This window comes from Arachis ipaensis, chromosome B6 (assembly GCF_059453495.1).
Source record: "Arachis ipaensis isolate K30076 ecotype BB chromosome B6, ASM5945349v1, whole genome shotgun sequence".
In the NCBI taxonomy this organism is placed as follows: domain Eukaryota; kingdom Viridiplantae; phylum Streptophyta; class Magnoliopsida; order Fabales; family Fabaceae; genus Arachis; species Arachis ipaensis.
Genome location: NC_142441.1, coordinates 64,957,892 through 64,974,335, shown reverse-complemented (window position 1 = coordinate 64,974,335; position 16,444 = coordinate 64,957,892). Strand labels below are relative to the sequence as shown.

Here is a 16,444-nt window from a genome sequence, read left to right as displayed (position 1 = left end):
TCTTTTCTCTGTATCCCTTTATTCTTCTCTGGTTACTCTGTTCTCTGTGTTTCTTTTGTCTGCTTTGATTTCTCTGCTTAACGTATGTATTTAAAGCTTAAGTAAATTTCGGTATGAATAGTTAGTCTGTCCCAAGTATAGGTTCATTAAGTCTATACTGAAGCAGTTTAACTTTTCATATAATACCTAACCCTAGTCGCAACTCAAGGACTAACTATGTTGCCCTAGTTCGTTCACTAATCTCTGTCTATTTTTGTCATTAAAACTTTACAGACTTTTTCTTCGACTTTTATCTTTTCTTCAACTTTATATCTTTCTTTTATCTTTGCCTCACTAACATGTTATTACCACTCCCTAAGTGTTTTATGATGATAATTATGAGATTCTGCGCTTAAAGTTGTCTTTCTAAAGCTTTTACAGAAAACTGCCTTTTCTGCATTATTTTAATATTTTTATTAAAATATTATTTTTATTTAAATATTATTATTTAATATTTAATTATTATTTATTATTTTATTATTAAATTTTCGAAAATTACCTTGCTTTTACCTTTTAACCTTTAAAATTAACTTTTTACCACCCGTAACTTTTAATATTTCTACTTTAACCACCCTAACTTTCAGAAATTATCGAATAACCCCCCAAACACCAAATTAATTACTTCCTTGCCCTTTTATGAATCAAAAAGGTGTTCTTCATTGTTCTTTACCACATTCAAAGTGTTCTTCATGTTCTTCATAAATTTTTCAGATTCTTTCTCTGTTTTTACCCGTTTTTCAGTCTTTTCAGCAACCGATTTTACCATAATTCATAATAAATTCCCAGCCACTAAAACCCCATCTTTTCCACATGATTTCAACACAAATTGAACCTCAATTTAAGCCTAGGTTTTTGTTTTTCCAGCTGCTCCAAGAACATGAACTTTAAAGCTTGAATTTCATCAAATTTCATAAAAAATTCACCAACTTTTCACCAAGAATCAATCATATATGCAACCAATTTTTAGCACAGCCAAATCATACAACATTCACACAACTCAAACACAAATAATCAAGATTAATTTCGTCAAACCCTACCTGGTTTTGCTGCTCCTAATTTGGTTAGACTTTCAGGTGGTCCTTAAGCACTTTTTCCTCCTAAATCACATCAAGAAAACACATATTTAAGCATGTTTTCTTGAAACCGAATCAAAAGAGAGATGGTGCAGCCAACTCACCTTGATTCCAGCCTTGATAAGTCATATGATCATGTAGAGAAAGAAGAGAGGATCATTCTGGTCGGATTGGAATTTTGATTTGAGTTTTAGTTCAGCAGAAATCAAGCTTTGAAGATTTGGAACTAAGAACTTTTCTCTCTTTTTCTCTCTACCTATTTTCGGCCAAAAAGTGAAAATGAGCCAGCCTTGGGGGTCTTGGGGGTGTAAGGTGAGTTGTGATTGGTTGGCTTGGAGGTGGATTAAAATAATATTAAAATATCTCTGGTGTATAACTACTAAAACTAGGTGTATCGGAACACTCGTAAAAACATCTCTAAAAATTATTTTCTGAGCTACTAGCATAAATGAAACTAGAAACATATTTATTATGAGAATAGAACATGTATAATGAGGCCTTAGCATTGCTAAATTCATCAGAGAGTGCTGGTGCTAAGCCGCACCAGTAAACCGTAAACCCGGTTAAACCAATTTTCTGTTTTTAACTAAAACAGACCAGGTAACCTTATAATATCATTCAAGCATTTTCTAATACTAATATAATGATAATATTATACTATTATCTCTTTCCTCTCATGAATCGAGTCCGGTTTGTCAAACAGAGACTATTTACGAAAACTATAATCAAAACTCAAAACTGATACGGTTCAAAAATTAGGTTCTTCGCAATTGCATTGTCAGGCTTATCTCCACTAAGGTCCTGAATTAAAGATAATATAATGACAATGAGGATTGAAATACTTGATGATATAGCATAGGTTCTCCCCTTAATGATCTTTCGGAGAAATCCGTACTTTCAGAAAAGATATCACGTACTCGAAAATCGGGGTTGTTATATTCTACCCTCCTAAAAGAAAATTTTGCCCTCAAAATTTCAGCCACATGCAGAATCCATCTTCAAGCAGTCTATTTCCTTCAAGCCATCCTGACGAAGACATTAGTTCGTTCCTTACAGCATCCAAATCTATCATAGTCATTGCCATGTATATCATAACAGCTATTAGGATAGCTGGTCTCACATCGATTCGTCATTCGGATCTCAGTTAAACCATGCCTATTCACAATCATTGAGGTCTTATCCGCACCAAACAATCAACATTAAGGTGATCAGTCTTAATATATCAAGTTAAGTACGAACATTCCCAAAATGAGCACTCATAGACATTCATGCCCAATGTATCTTAAAGATACCCTAACGGCATGAGACACACAAGCAGAGTATGCAATGAAGCATAGTCAGTCCACTCCCCAGGCTCTACCGGGAACAAACTGCTCTGATACCAAATTGTAACGACCCAATTTCTGGTACGTCATCATCATACTAGAAACTGAGCGCTACCAACTTGTCTACCTAATTATTATCTATTATTTATTATATGAGCCTGATTCATTATTAAAAGCGTAGTTATTTTACGAGGTACATTTTTTTTTTAAAAAACATTTGGATTAAAAACAGAATCATTAATAATCATGTCACAAATAGTAACAGATAAAACATTTATAAACAACCAAACATAAATATATCACAAGCAGTTGATATCATTCTGTGATCCAGCCTTTATTAGAGTATATAGCCTTTTAGTTAGAACACCCCTAGATATAGCTAAATAATATCTATATACATATATATACATACAAAATCCCTGGTCCTGACCTGTTCAAGAAGTCCCTAAGCTGGCGCACAGGCTAGCCTAGACTCTATACTCACCTAGTCCCTCTAAACTACTAAAGCGAGGGAAAGTACGTTCTAGGTCTTCAAAACTCAAGTCAGGTGGATCGTCATCAAAAGGTAGAAGGTCGTCTACTAATCCTCTGCACGATCATATGTCATCAAAGAACGTCTCTCAAGTACTTCATCGAGTGGCCACAAAACAGCAACATTGTACGGAGGACATAGGCTAAAGTTCGCATACGAACGAGGTGCAGACGTTGGCTGGTCTCACAGTATATACATATAAATAGAGAACGAGATTCACCCTAGACTCAGAAGACTACCTAGAGCAGAATCCTTTTTGCGTACGATCGTCAGCAAACTACGGAAGGGAACACATGCTTCCATCTGAAGGGGGAAGGGAGAGAGAAGGGGTAAGAACTGGGGAGTTCTTAGTTGGGCTGGGGTTATTAGTTACGTTCATTAATTCCGTGTTGTTTAGCAGATAAATAACAGAATACTGAGAAGCAGTAGACAGAAAAACAGATAAATAGAGAAAATATAGAAAATAAAAAGCAAAACACAAACAAAAGAATACAAGAAAACAAAACATAGACACAGAGAATAGAATGAAAACAAAGAAGGCATACATTCAAACAACAATCATAACAGTGGAAATGCGCAACCAAGAATGATGCATGTCTGTCCTATGCAGGCCATGAGCTCACATGTTGGTTTACACCCCGCAGCCCGACATTACCTTGGAACTAGTCCTAGATATGGCTTATTTTCTGTAGGTGAACTTCGGCCTACCAAAATAGCACTCCCGTAAGTGAACTTTGGCTTACAGGAATAATCTAAACACAACATAACAACTTTCTGTAGGTGAACTTCGGCATATAGAAATAACACCTCTGTAAGTGAACTTCGGCTTACAGAAATAGTCTAATTACAGCATAACAACTTTTTGTAGGTGAACTTCGGCCTACAGAAATAGCACCTCTGTAAGTGAACTTCGGCTTACAGAAATAGCGCCCCTGTAAGTGAACTTCGGCTTCCAGGTATTACAACTCTCTGTAGGTGAACTTTGGCCTACAGGACCAACACCCTGAGATACACAATTGATATTCACTACAGGTGAACTTCGGCCTACAGGAATAACAACTCACTGTAGGTGAACTTGGGCCTACAGGACCTCTAGGGCCAATAGAAAAGCATCAGATGAACATATAATAGAATATCATGCCACAAGGCTTAACTCTTTATGTTTATACTCTTCTCCTCTATTCTCTTTGTTATATTACTTTTTTCTCATTATCATCATTCATTATCATTCTCATTATTCATCATCACTTTCACATTCTTATGCAGTACTTCTTTCTTTCTCTGTTCAATCATACTATACAAACTTTACAGCTTTTACTTTTACAACATCTTAACTCAAACCATTTCTCTTTATCAGATTACTCTTTTCTCTGTATCCCTTTATTCTTCTCTGGTTACTCTGTTCTCTGTGTTTCTTTTGTCTGCTTTGATTTCTCTGCTTAACGTATGTGTTTAAAGCTTATGTAAATTTCGGTATGAATAGTTAGTCTGTCCCAAGTATAGGTTCATTAAGTCTATACTGAAGCAGTTTAACTTTTCATATAATACCTAACCCTAGTCGCAACTCAAGGACTAACTATGTTGCCCTAGTTCGTTCACTAATCTCTGTCTGTTTTTGTCATTAAAACTTTACAGACTTTTTCTTCGACTTTTATCTTTTCTTCAACTTTTTATCTTTCTTTTATCTTTGCCTCACTAACATGTTATTACCACTCCCTAAGTGTTTTATGAAGGTAATTATGAGATTCTGCGCTTAAAGTTGTCTTTCTAAAGCTTTTACAAAAAACTGCCTTTTCCGCATTATTTTAATATTTTTATTAAAATATTATTTTTATTTAAATATTATTATTTAATATTTTATTATTATTTATTATTTTATTATTAAATTTTCAAAAATTACCTTTCCTTTACCTTTTAACCTTTAAAATTAACTTTTTACCACCCGTAACTTTTAATATTTATACTTTAACCACCCTAACTTTCAGAAATTACCGAATAACCCCCCAAACACCAAATTAATTACTTCCTTGCCCTTTTATGAATAAAAAAGGTGTTCTTCATTGTTCTTTACCACACTCAAACTGTTCTTCATGTTCTTCATAAATTCTTCAGATTCTTTCTCTGTTTTTTCCTGTTTTTCAGTCTTTTCAGCAACCGATTTTTACCATAATTCATAATAAATTCCCAGCCACTAAAACCCCATCTTTTCCACATGATTTAGACACAAATTGAACCTCAATTTAAGCCTGGGTTTTTATTTTTACAGCTGCTCCAAGAACATGAACTTTAAAGCTTGAATTTGATCAAATTTCATCAAAATTTCACCAACTTTTCACCAAGAATCAATCATATATGCAACCAATTTTTAGCACAACCAAATCATACAACATTCACACAACTCAAACACAAATAATCAAGATTAATTTCGTCAAACCCTACCTGGTTTTGCTGCTCCTAATTTGGTTAGACTTTCAGGTGGTCCTTAAGCACTTTTTCCTCCTAAATCACATCAAGAAAACACATATTTAAGCATGTTTTCTTGAAACCGAATTAAAAGAGAGATGGTGCAGCCAACTCACCTTGATTCCAGCCTTGATAAGTCATATGATCATGTAGAGAAAGAAGAGAGGATCATTCTGGTCGGATTGGAATTTTGATTTGAGTTTTAGTTCAGCAGAAATCAAGTTTTGAAGATTTGGAACTAAGAACTTTTCTCTCTTTTTCTCTCTACTTATTTTCGGCCACAAAGTGAAAATGAGCCAGCCTTGGGGGTCTTGGGGGTGTAAGGTGAGTTGTGATTGGTTGGCTTGGAGGTGGATTAAAATAATATTAAAATATCTCTGGTGTACAACTACTAAAACTAGGTGTGACGGAACACTCGTAAAAACATCTCTAAAAATTATTTTCTGAGTTACTAGCATAAATGACACTAATAACATATTTATTATGAGAATAGAACATGTATAATGAGGCCTTAGCATTGCTAAATTCATCAGAGAGTGCTGGTGCTAAGCTGCATCAGTAAACCGTAAACCCGGTTAAACCGATTTTCTATTTTTAACTAAAACAGACCAGGTAATCTTATAATATCATTCAAGCATTTTCTAATACTAATATAATGATAATATTATACTATTATCTTTTTCCTCTCATGAATCGAGTCCGGTTTGTCAAACAGAGACTATTTACGAAAACTAGAATCAAAACTCATAACTGATACGGTTCAAAAATTAGGTTCTTCGCAATTGCGTTGTCGGGCTTATCTCCACTAAGGTCCTGAATTAAAGATAATATAATGACAATGAGGATTGATATGCTTGATGATATAGCATAGGTTCTCCCCTTAATGATCTTCCGGAGAAATCCGTACTTTCAGAAAAGATCTCACGTACTCAAAAATCGGGGTTGTTACATCAAGGATGTTGAATCTTTCCATGTAGTTGCGGAGACTTTTCCGTTCTCCCTGCTTGATCCCTAACAGGCTCGGGGCGTGTTTGGCTTTGTCCTTTTGAATGGAGAATCTGGCAAGGAACTTTTTGGCTAGGTCGTCAAAACTTGTGATGGACGTGGGAGGCAAATTGTCAAACCATTTTATGGCTATTTCTGTCAGAGTGGTCGGGAAGGCTTTACATCGAACGGCATCTAAGGCATCGATGAGATACATTCTGCTCCTGAAATTGCTGAGATGATGGCTGGAGCTTTAAAATCTTTTGGAACTTTAGCTTTCATGATCTCTTTACTGAAGGGGTCTTGGTCCTTGTGGGAGTTATTCTCATGGTTGGAGTGAGTAGTTCTGGTCTTGAGATCGGCTTCGAGCTTTAGAAGCTTATCCTTTAGATCTTGCTTTCACCCAGTTTCTCTACAGAGGTCTCTTTCAGCTTCTCGCTGGTGTTTGGCCTCTTGTTCAAGCTGTTTGAGGCGATCATGTTGTTCTCGGATGGCTTCCAAGATTTCTGAGTCTATGTTGGAGGGCTGTTTATCCCCTTTGTTTTGAGGTACATCTTTTGATGTGGCGTCTGTGTTTTTGTTTGGCATTCTGTCCACAAAACCAGAGTTGTGGTCATTGTCATGGTCGTCTGCCATGGTGATGGGATGCCTTCTAGGGTCCCCGGCAATGGTGCCAATGTTCCGAGGGTTACCTGAAACTGAAGGTCGAGCTTGGATGAGATCTGCTGTGGTGGCCAGAGCTGTCGTGTCTGACCTGGTGGAACTGGTGGAGCTGGAGATGCTGCTGATCCTTCATCACCACTTCACCAGAGGGTGGTGGTACCTGCAAGAGACTCCGATGCTTAAGTTAGCATGGGCTTTAAGTAGGTTTTGTGTGTAGAATCAGAGTATGAGTTATACCTGGGTGCTCCAGTGTATTTATAGTAGTGTGGGCTGACCTTCTTAGATAAGTTAGTTATCTTATCTTATCTTATCTTTGAGTGAAGTTATCTTTGAGTAAAGTCATCTTATCTTATCTCTCAAGTTCTTGGGGAACAAGCTACTTCTAATAACTTTACAGGAATTTAATCAATCTCTTGGAAAAATTATGTACCATCATCCAAGGAGACAAAGAAGGATGCAAAAGCTAGGGATGATGATGACAAAGAAGAAACAAGAAGACACCAAGAGGTTGTATTGTACTTAACTGTCTCTAATTTGTAGTGCTTTAATTGGAAGTATGATTGTGCCCTATTTGCATGAACCTTTACATTCTGTGTGTTTTTCTTTAATGTCATTTTGGGCTACTAGTCTAAGTGCCTAGTCCACTGTATCCTTACTTGAATTGTATGTTATGTCCTTGAGCTCAATAAAGGAAATCATGAGAATTTGTTGTGAAAAACAAGAGTAAAATCTAATGTGCAGAATAAAGTCCTAGTGTTGTGGTGGTATTTGCTAGCTAAGTTGGTTCATCAATAGGGTACAAGGCTAAGATATCTCTTGAATTATGAGCTTGAAGTGCATTCTACGAGACTTAAATGAATCAATAAGATCCTAAAAAGAGAAAAAGAGAATGAAAAACAAAGAAAAGAGCACAAATTAAAGCTGGGCACCAATAGTTTGAACCTTGAGACATGTGTCTATTGTGTTTTTGGTGCAAGGATATGTTTGGATGAGTAAGTTCTTAGGAGTGCTTCATTATTTGACAACTTGGGTTAACTAACCCGGGATTGTCAACTAAAAGTCCACTATCAAGAGCAACCTTGTCACAAGATATTTGGCAACCCAAAGAGGTGCTGGACACCAAGGTCTAAGGAATGAATAACAAACCATGTGCTTGTGGTGTGTATGTGCTGAGGAGAGACTTGGGTGATTAAGTCCTTAGGGGTGTTTCAACACCTAGCACCTTGAACTAACTGGTTTGGGAGTGTTGGCTAAAAACCTATCCTAAAGAGTTGTCTCAACACAGAATACTTAGCTATAGTAAGCAATAAGCTCTAAAGAAGGAATGAAAACAAAAACAAAGAAGCTACGGATCAAGAATAAGAGTCTCATAGAAGGAAATAGAGTGAGAGTTCAAGAGCATATGAGAGCCTAAAAACCAGCATGAACATGAACCTAAGTTGTAATGCATGAAACTCCATAAACCAAGGATTTCAATTCTCTAAATAAGGATTTGTATCTCTTGTATTCTCACTTCATTCTTCTTATGATCTATCATTTGCTTGAGGACAAGCAAGATTTAAGTTTGGTGTTGTGATGCCAGGGCATCTTGGCTAGTTTCACAAGCCATTTTTAGCTTGTTTTAGGGTAGTTTCATGCATTTCTTAGGCAATAAGTAGGTATTTAGATGGGAATTTCATGCATGCCTTAATTCAATCAAACATTGTTATTTTGATTCATTTTCATAAGAATTATGATATGTTTACTTGTTGATTATGAATGATGCAAATTATTATGAAATTAGCAAAGCTTTGATGTATTTGTTTGGTTGATGATAGGAGGAAAGAAGCAGAGGAGGAGCAACGAAAGAGGGCAATGCAACTTTCTGCAAGTTTCTGGTGCCAACGTTGGAGGGAACATTGGTAGTCCAATGTTACCTCCAACCTATTTCAATACAATGTGCTTTCTGGAAATTGGAAAAATTTGGTGCGACGCGTGTCGCCCACGCGTCGATTGTGGAATTTTGAAAATCCACGAATACGCATGGGTGACGCGCACGCATGGAAAGGCCAATGTTGGAGGGAGCGTTTGTGGTCCAATGCTGAGGCCAACGTACGCGATGAGACTCCCAAAACTGGAAGTGGGAAAATTTGAGGTGACGCGTACGGTTCTATGACGCATACGCGTGGATACAAATTTTGGCCTTGCACGCGAATGCCTGAACGACGCATACGCGCAAAAACTTGTTTGACGTGTAAACGTAGAATGACAATTTTGACCATCCACGCGTACGCGTGGGCCAGGTGCATGGGTGGACGCGCGAACGTTGGTGCTCCAACGTTGAGTCAAACATTGCTATCAAAGCCCAGAATTCATTTTTCTAAAGCAATGTTTGACCCAACGTTTTTGTACAAACGTGATCACCAACGTTGAGGCTTTTTCCATTCGAGATTGCACCTATGCAGAGTTTGCAGTTAGTTGCCAATGCCTATCATCAAAGAATCACTTCTAAAAGGCCCACATCCAAGTACTTGATCCAATTGAAGATGAGAAGAAGAGTATAAATAGAAGGATTGCTGAAGATTGAAGGCATCTCTCTGGGAGGCCCTGAAGGGGCTCTAGAGGTTCAGACTCTGATTTCATTTCATCTGCAATTTTTCCTTTTAGTTTATGTACTTTCTTTTTTTGCAACATTTTCCTTTTGTACTTTCTTACTTTTCTGCAATTTCTTTTCTTTTTGATTTGTATTGAGCTATGAACAACTAAACCCCCTTCATTGGGTTAGGGAGCTCTGTGTAATTAAATGGATCAATATTAATTTTCATTTTTCTTCTTCTTTCTTTTCTCTTGATCTTGCTAGAAAGCTTTCGTTCTTCATCCCAGTGGATAGTTGTCTTGGGAAAGAAGCTATCCATAATTGGATCTCCTCTGAATATAGAAGAGGAATGAGGAGATCATGCTAAAAATGCTTTCTCACATTAGATTAGACTGGGGTTTGGATGGATATCGTGAAATGTAATCCTACCAACACTTTGATCTATGAATATGTGTGGTATAATCAGTGACCACACCTCATCTCTTCCTATGAGCACTTAAATCAAGGAATTAGGCAATTGTTCATGCTTAGAGAGATTGGATTACCAAGGAATTGGGATCCAATCACCTAAGATTGCCAAAGAGATCAATGAATACATTGATTGAGGAAGAGATGAAAATGAGTTTGATCCGGAGAATTATAGCATCTCCTAACCCCAATGAGCTTTTCCATCTCTGATCTACCCATTCTTTTAAATTCTGTCTTTAATTTAATGCTCAATCTCCCCATTCCCATTTAATTTCTTGCAATTTAAGTTTCCCGCTAATTTACATTCTGCGATCCTAATTTCAAATCGGATTTAGTTCAACTAGAACAATTCTCCAATTAACATTGATCAACCAACCAATCCTTGTGGGATTCGACCTCACTCTACAATGAGTTTTTACTTGACAACAATCCGGTGCACTTGCTGATAGAAAATTGTTGAGAGACAGTTTTTAGGATATCAGTCCTCTATTCCTATTTCTGTTCTAAGTGCTACACATGATCACAAACATTAAAAAGAAGAGGAAAACTATGAAAAATGATAGAAAATAAAATGATATGAAATCAAAATAAAAATGATATAAAAGAAAAAAAATTAGGATATATTGTACATATGGTTGGATTGCCTCCCAACAAGCGCTTTTTTACCGTCATTAACTTGACGGACAGCTCCTTTATGAAGGTTGATAGGGGCTCAGTGAATCAGTTTAACATGTTCTAGAGACAGGATCCAGTTCACAGTATGTGGAATGACTGGACTTCTAGTGAAGACAACTCACATGCCAGGTGAGATGTCTTCAGTTGGAATTTTCTTGTTCTCCCAACCCTTGGGTACCTTCTTCATAGGGCCTCCTTCCTTAGTGTTTGATGATGAATTCCCAACATCAAACTTAGATTTGATGTCTGGGGGTTCTTTAAAGCTCTGCACTAAGAGGAGAAGGCTGAAAACTGTTTCAGGGACTTATCTACCATCTCTAATGAGATCCTTGTGAGATGCACCTCTTGAATCCTCAGCTTCCTCATCACGGAGAAGCATAAGATTGATTCTTCAGCCAAGGTCACACAGTGCCTTCTCAAATGTGATGGTCCCTATAATGCAGGGAATTAGGAAACTTCCGGGATCTAGCACCTTCTGAGGCAGCTTCCTTTGCACCAGGGCACTGCATTCCTTGGTCAGCACCACGGTTTCATCTTCCGTCAGGGCCTTTTTCTCAGAAATCACACTTTTCAAATAGGCCATATAGGGTGGTTTCTTCTCCAACACCTCAGCAAAAGAGATATTAACTTACAACTTTCTTGAAGAACGGAAGATTGACGGTTTAGAATTCAGAATAAATTCCCGTTGCAAGTATAGTTTCTAAAAACTGAGCAATCGACTTTTCTTACAAACGTTTTGGTTGTCACAAGTAACAAACCCCTTTAAAATTGATAAACGAAGTATTTAAACCTCGGGTCATCTTCTCAAGGAACTGCAGGGAGGTGTTCTTATTATTGCTATAAGTTTTGTAAATGGGGGTTTTGAAAGTAAGGAACAAATAATTTAAATGACAATTAAAATAAATAAATAACTGTAAAATAAACTCTTGGCAAGGTATTAAAATTTGAAAGTCCTGTCCTAGTTATCTGATGAGCAGATAATTTATACGCTTTTTGGCATTGTTTTTAGTATGTTTTTAGTAGGATCTAGTTACTTTTAGGGATGTTTTCCTTAGTTTTTATGTTAAATTCACATTTCTGGACTTTACTATGAGTTTGTGTGTTTTTCTGTGATTTCAGGTATTTTCTGGCTGAAATTGAGGGACTTGAGCAGAAATCAGATTCAGAGGTTGAAAAAGGACTGCTGATGCTGTTGGATTCTGACCTCCCTGCACTCAAAGTGGATTTTCTGGAGCTACAGAACTCGAAATGGCGAGCTTCCAATTGCGTTGGAAAGTAGACATCCAGGGCTTTCCAGCAATATATAATAGTCCATACTTTGGCCAATAATTGACGACGTAAACTGGCGTTCAACGCCAGCCTTCTGCCCAAATCTGGCGTCCAGCGCTAGAAAAGGATCCAAAACCAGAGTTGAACGCCCAAACTGGCACAGAACTTGGCGTTCAACTCCACAAATGGCCTCTGCACATGCTACACTTAAGCTCAGCCCAAACACACACCAAGTGGGCCCCGGAAGTGGATTTATACATCAAATACTTACTCATGTAAACCCTAGTAGCTAGTTTATTATAAATAGGACCTATTACTATTGTATTAGGCATCTTTTGATCAGCCTTTGATCTATTGATCACGTAAAAGGGGGCTGGCCATCTCGGCCATGCCTGGACCTTCACTTATGTATTTTCAACGGTAGAGTTTCTACACTCCATAGATTAAGGTGTGGAGCTCTGCTGTTCCTCAAAGATTAATGCAAAGTACTACTGTTTTCTATTCAATTCTTCTTATTTCTCTTCTAAGATATCCATTCGCACCCAAGAACGTGATGAAGGTGATGATTATGTGTGACGCTCATCATCCTTCTCCCTTATGAACGCGTGCCTGACAAACACTTCTGTTCTACATGAATTAAGCTAGAATGAGTATCTCTTAGATCTCCTAACCAGAATCTTCGTGGCGTAAGCTAGAATGATGGCGGCATTCAAGAGAATCCGGAAGGTCTAAACCTTGTCTGTGGTATTCCGAGTAGGATTCAATGATTGAATGACTGTGACGAGCTCCTAACTCGCGATTGCAGGGCGTTAGTGACAGACGCAAAAGGATAGTAAATCCTATTCCAGCATGATCGAGAACCGATAGATGAATAGCCGTGCCGTGACAGGGTGCGTGAGCATATTATTCACTGAGAGGATAAGATGAAGCCATTGGCAAGGGTGATGCCTCCAGACGATTAGCCGTGCCGTGACAGGGCATTGGATCATTTTCCCGTGAGATGACCGAAAGTAGCCGTTGACAGTGGTGATGTATCACATAAAGCCAGCCATGGAAAGGAGTAAGACTGATTGGATGAAGATAGCAGGAAAACAGAGGTTCAGAGGAACGAAAAGCATCTCCATTCGCTTATCTGAAATTCCTACCAATGAATTACATAAGTATCTCTATCCCTTTTATTGTTTATTTTAATCTAATAAAATATCATGTTTAAATCCGCCTGACTGAGATTTGCAAGGTGACCATAGCTTGCTTCATACCAACAATCTCCGTGGGATTCGATCCTTACTCACATAAGGTATTACTTGGACGACCCAGTGCACTTGCTGGTTAGTTGTATCGAAGTTGTGACAATTATGAATTAAGCTCAAAGCACCAAGCTTTGGAGCCATTACCAGGGATTGTTTGAGCCTGGACATCACAATTTCGTGCACCAAGTTTTTGGCGCCGTTGCCGGGGATTGTTCGAGTTTGGACAACTAACGGCTCATCTTGTTGCTCAGATTAGGTAATTTTCCTTTTATTTTATTTTCAAAAATTTGTCAAAAATGTTTTCAAAAATCTATCATCTATTTTCGAAAAAAATAAATAAAAACGTTTTCAAAAATTTTATTCAAAATCTTTAAGAATGAATTCTAGTGTTTCATGAAGCATGTGAAGCCTGGCTGGCTGTAAAGCCATGTCTAAATTCTTTTGGACTGAGGCTTCCAACCATCAGCTCTTACACGACTGTAGGGTATGTCAGGCGTGTCATGTCTGAATTAAATGCTGAAGCTTGGCTGGCCATTGGCCATGTCTAGTGTTTTGGACCGGAGCTTTCATTGAAAGCTTGGCTGGCTAGTGAGCCATGTCTAATTCCTGGACTGAAGCTTTAGACTAAGAATGCAAGATTCCTGGAATTCATGTTAAAAATTTTGGAATCCTTATTTTTTCTTTTTCATATAATTTTCGAAAAAAATACAAAAAAAATTAGAAAATCATAAAAATCAAAAATATTTTTCTGTTTCTTGTTTGAGTCTTGAGTCACATTATAAGTTTGGTGTCACTTGCATATGCATCTTGCATTTTTTCGAAAATATCATGCATTCATAGTGTTCTTCATGATCTTCAAGTTGTTCTTGGTAAGTCTTCTTGTTTGATCTTGATGATTTTTTGTTTTGTGTCTTTTCATGTTTATCATATGCATTCTTGAATTCTTAGTGCGTAAGCATTAAAGAATTCTAAGTTTGGTGTCTTGCATGTTTTCTTTGCATTAAAAATTTTTCAAAAATATGTTCTTGATGTTCATCATGACATTCATAGTGTTCTTGGTGTTCATCTTGACATTCATAGCATTCTTGCATGCATCACATGTTTTGATCTAAAAATTTCATGCATTGCATCTTTTTAGTGTTTTTCTCTCTCATCATAAAAATTCAAAAAATCAAAAAAAAAATATCTTTCCCTTTTTCTCTCATCAAATTCGAAAATTTGGATTGACTTTTTCAAAAATTTTTAAAATCAAATTGTTTCTCATGAGTCAAATCAAATTTTCAATTTGAAAATCTTATCTTTTTCAAAATCTTTTTCAAAAATCAAATCTTTTTCAAAATTCTTAGTTATTTTCGAAAATTCCAAAAATATTTTTCAAAAATCTTTTTCTTATTTTTAAATCAAATTTTCGAAAACAACTAATCAATTAATGTTTTGATTCAAAAATTTGAAGTTTGTTACTTGCTTGTTAAGAAAGATTCAAACTTTAAGTTCTAGAATCATATCTTGTGATTTTTTATGAATCAAGTCATTAATTGAGATTTTAAAAATCAAATCGTTTTCAAAAACTAATCTCAATCATATCTTTTCAAAAATATCTTCTTATCTTATCTTTTTCAAAAATATCTTTTCAAAATATCTTTTCTAACTTCCTAACTTCTTATCTTTTCAAAAATTTGTTTCAACTAACTAACTAACTTTTTGTTTGTTTCTTAACTTTTTCAAAACCACCTAACTAATTCTCCCTTTCTAATTTTCGAAAATACCTCCCCCTTTTTTCAAAAATTTCTTTTTTATTTACTAATTATTTTTATTTTTATTTTTATTTTAAAAAAAAATTTCGAAAAAAAAATACTAACAATTTTCAAAAACCAATTTTCAAAAATCACTAACCCTTTTTCAAAATAATTTTCGAAAATTATTCCTCCCCCATCTCATTCTATTTATTCATTCATATCCTAACATCTCATCTCACATCTCTTCCATTCGCACAGTTGCATTTCTTCTTTTACATCACGTGCTTTGTCTCCCCCTCTTTTCTTCCACTCACAAAGGGATCCCTATACTGTGGTATAAAGGATCTCTATTATTATTATCATTTTCCTGTCCATTCTTCCTTATCATATGAGCAGGAGCAAGGATAAGAACATTCTTGTGGAAGCAGATCCAGAACCTGAAAGGACTCTGAAGAGAAAATTAAGAGAAGCTAAAATACAACAATCCAGAGAAAACCTTTCAGAAATTTTTGAATAGGAAGAGGAGATGGCAGCCGAAAATAATAATAATATAAGGAAGATGCTTGGTGACTTTACTGCACCTAATTCCAATTTACATGGAAGAAGCATCTCTATTCCTGCCATTGGAGCAAACAACTTTGAGCTGAAACCTCAATTAGTTTCTCTGATGCAGCAGAACTGCAAGTTTCATGGACTTCCATCTGAAGATCCTTTTCAGTTCTTAACTGAATTCTTGCAGATATGTGATACTGTTAAGACTAATGGAGTAGATCCTGAAGTCTACAGGCTTATGCTTTTCCCTTTTGCTGTAAGAGACAGAGCTAGATTATGGTTGGATTCTCAACCCAAAGACAGCCTGAACTCTTGGGATAAGCTGGTCACGGCTTTCTTAGCCAAGTATTTTCCTCCTCAAAAGCTGAGCAAGCTTAGAGCTGATGTTCAAACCTTCAGACAGAAAGAAGGTGAATCTCTCTATGAAGCTTGGGAAAGATACAAACAGTTGACCAAAAAGTGTCCTTCTGACATGCTTTCAGAATGGACCATCCTGGATATATTCTATGATGGTTTATCTGAGCTATCAAAGATGTCACTGGACACCTCTGCAGGTGGATCCATTCACCTAAAGAAAACGCCTGCAGAAGCTCAAGAACTCATTGACATGGTTGCTAATAACCAGTTCATGTACACTTCTGAAAGGAATCCTGTGAGTAATGGGACGCCTATGAAGAAGGGAGTTCTTGAAGTTGATACTCTGAATGCCATATTGGCTCAGAATAAAATATTGACTCAGCAAGTCAATATGATCTCTTAGAGTCTGCATGGAATGCAAGCTGCATCCAACAGTACTCAAGAGGCATCTTCTGAAGAAGAAGCCTATGATCCTGAGAACCC

General features: G+C 36.7%; 1 non-coding gene across 1 annotated transcript; it reads right to left on the bottom strand.

Annotated features, from left to right (window-relative positions):
* Window positions 1-15,974: 15,974 nt before the first annotated feature.
* LOC148556239 (small nucleolar RNA R71) lies at window positions 15,975-16,082 on the bottom strand. Its single transcript, XR_015888185.1, has one exon. It is a non-coding gene; the product is annotated as a small nucleolar RNA R71 (small nucleolar RNA).
* Between the last annotated feature and the right edge of the window lie 362 nt (window positions 16,083-16,444).